The sequence below is a fragment of the Austrofundulus limnaeus genome, unplaced genomic scaffold (genome assembly GCF_001266775.1).
Source record: "Austrofundulus limnaeus strain Quisiro unplaced genomic scaffold, Austrofundulus_limnaeus-1.0 Scaffold1104, whole genome shotgun sequence".
In the NCBI taxonomy this organism is placed as follows: domain Eukaryota; kingdom Metazoa; phylum Chordata; class Actinopteri; order Cyprinodontiformes; family Rivulidae; genus Austrofundulus; species Austrofundulus limnaeus.
In genome coordinates, this window is record NW_013953506.1 from 1 (window position 1) to 2,648 (window position 2,648).

General features: G+C 35.3%; 1 protein-coding gene across 1 annotated transcript in view; it reads left to right on the forward strand.

Annotated features, from left to right (window-relative positions):
• Positions 1-1,065: 1,065 nt before the first annotated feature.
• Positions 1,066-2,648, forward strand: part of rest (RE1-silencing transcription factor) — a 9,822-nt gene continuing 8,239 nt past the window's right edge. The window contains exon 1 of the mRNA XM_014030693.1: positions 1,066-1,173. The gene's annotated coding sequence lies outside the window, so the exon portion shown is untranslated. The remainder of the gene's footprint in view (positions 1,174-2,648) is intronic.

The window sequence follows — 2,648 nt, forward strand, 5'->3', positions numbered from 1 at the left end:
AGTAACAGTACATTTACTGTAATATTTAAGTCAAAACACTGTAGTAACAGTACATTTACTGTAATATTTAAGTCAAAACACTGTAGTAACAGTACATTTACTGTAATATTTAAGTCAAAACACTGTAGTAACAGTACATTTACTGTAATATTCAAGTCAAAACACTGTAGTAACAGTACATTCACCGTAATAATAAAGTTATAACACTGTGGTAACAGTACATTTATTGTAATATTTAAGTAATAACACAGTAGAAACAGTATATTCACTGTAATAATAAAGTTATAAAACAAGTAATAGTACATTCACTGTAATAATAAAGTTATAACACTAGTAATAGTACATTCACTGTAATAATAGTTATAACACTAGTAATAGTACATTCACTGTAATAAAAAAGTTATAACACTAGTAATAGTACATTCATTGTAATAATAAAGTTATAAAACAAGTAATAGTACATTCACTGTAATAATAAAGTTATAAAACAAGTAATAGTACATTCACTGTAATAATAAAGTTATAACACTAGTAATAGTACATTCACTGTAATAATAAAGTTATAACACTAGTAATAGTATATTTACTGTAATAATAAAGTTATAACACTAGTAATAGTACATTCACTGTAATAATAAAGTTATAAAAACAAGTAATAGTACATTCACTGTAATAATAAAATCCTAACACTGGTAATAAAGTGAACTCACAATAATAAAAAAGAAAAAACTGAAAAAGTCTATAATTTTTTTTCAGAAACGCTTAAGAAGTGTTGATCAAAATTATTTTAAATATTACAAAAAATGTGGATGACAGAAGGAGAGAAGGAGATGAGGACTGGACCAGGGGTTCTGGACGGGTTCTGGATCAGGACAATCCTGTTGTGTTTTCAGATCTAAAAGTGAAAGCTCGTGTGTGTCTTTGGACATCTGAAAGTTCTGATGGTAGTGAAGGTTACTACGAAAAATCAAAAACTTTCTGTCCTCCATTTTGTTCGTTTTACTCCGTATTTGATGATTTTTGTAGTTTTTTATGGAAAAACTACAAAAGCGCAGCGCGACGTGCTGACGTCACACACGCGTCACTGTGGAGGAATGTGCGGAAACTTCTGTGTACTTTTCTCCTTTTGCTTTCTGTCGAAGAAAAAGGCTCCAAGAGGCGTAAAAACTTCGGGTAAGCGTCTAAAGGTTCGGAGGTGAGGGTCCTGGGAGTGTGCGGGTCGGTGCGGGGTGGCTGCGGGTCGCAGACCGGGTCTGTGCGGTGCTTTTTTCCGGGCGAAGCGACTGGAAAGTTACAGGCAGTTTGGGTAAAATGGAGGCGGTGAGGTGGAGAAGAAGGCGCTGTCCGGGGCTGATCAGGACCATGGCTAACACTCCGGGACCCGCGACCCGGGGCCAGTTCTCAGAGCCAGGGAGGGATCCACCACCGAACTCAGTGGGGGTTTCTGCCGCCGAGCCTCACGGAGAAGTTCGGTCCACGAAACAAGTTTGGAGGAGTTGATAAAGCTGAACGGAGCTGAAATCTCAGCCGCAGCTGCGCGTCCTTTCCCGGTGAAACTAGAGCCGCGACYCGGGGTTAATTTAGGTCCTAAACAGAGTTTACATCCAGGTTTAAAATTATTTTTTCATCGGTTTGAACTCGTTTAAAGCTATTTTAAATAAAATAAAACTAATATAAAGAGTTTTTTATAGGTTTGAACAGGTTTAAATCAGTTTCAATGAAGRCCTGTTGAATGGTTCAATTAGTTTAAAACTAGTTGAAAGTGCCTTAGAGCGACTTTCATAACGTCATTTACACTGATTTGAGCATATTTTAACGCATTTAAACTATTTTACATAGGATTTAAGTACCTTAAGTCAGTTCAAAAGAGYTTAAATCTGTTTAAAACAAGTTTTACTCTGGTTTCAAGGTTTATGATTTTTTGTATAGTAAGTTGAAATCCATTTTAAACAAGTTTACATGGGTTTTAACAAGGTTAAATTTGTTTAAAGCTGGTTTAAATAATTTAAACTGAGATTAATGAGTGTTCAGCTTAATTTACATTTTTTAAATGGGTTTCAGTTGACTTTAAACCAGCTAAAAACAAGTTTAAATCTGTTTCAAATAAGTTTACATGGGTTTGAACAAGAATAAGTTGTTTTAAAGCAAGTTTTACCTTTTTTACATCAATTTGACTAAGCTGAAATCTCTTTAAAACAAGTTAGTAAAGTATACATATGTACATGTGTTATATGCCAAATCCACAACAGTCCCATATATAGTTACCTCCGCCAAGGGCGAGGTAATGTTTTCGGTCGTGTATGTCTGTCGTTCTGTCTGTGGACAACATTACTCAAAAACTTATGGACGGATTGTCATGACATTTTTACCACATGTGTGTACTGGGCCAAGGAACACACCTTTAAATTTTGGTGATGTTCCGGATCACGATGCGGATACAGGAATTATTTTTAACACTCTGAGATCGGCAAAGCTGTGATGCTTTCACAGGGCTTCTGTAAAAACAGTGAGCTGGATTGGACAGCACGGAGTTCAAACTTTATAAAAGTAATGTTAAAGTCACATTTAATGATGAATAATTTTTACCATAATATGCACATTTACAGAACGTTTTGTGACCAGGAAGTGTGTGACTGCTCCATGAAACC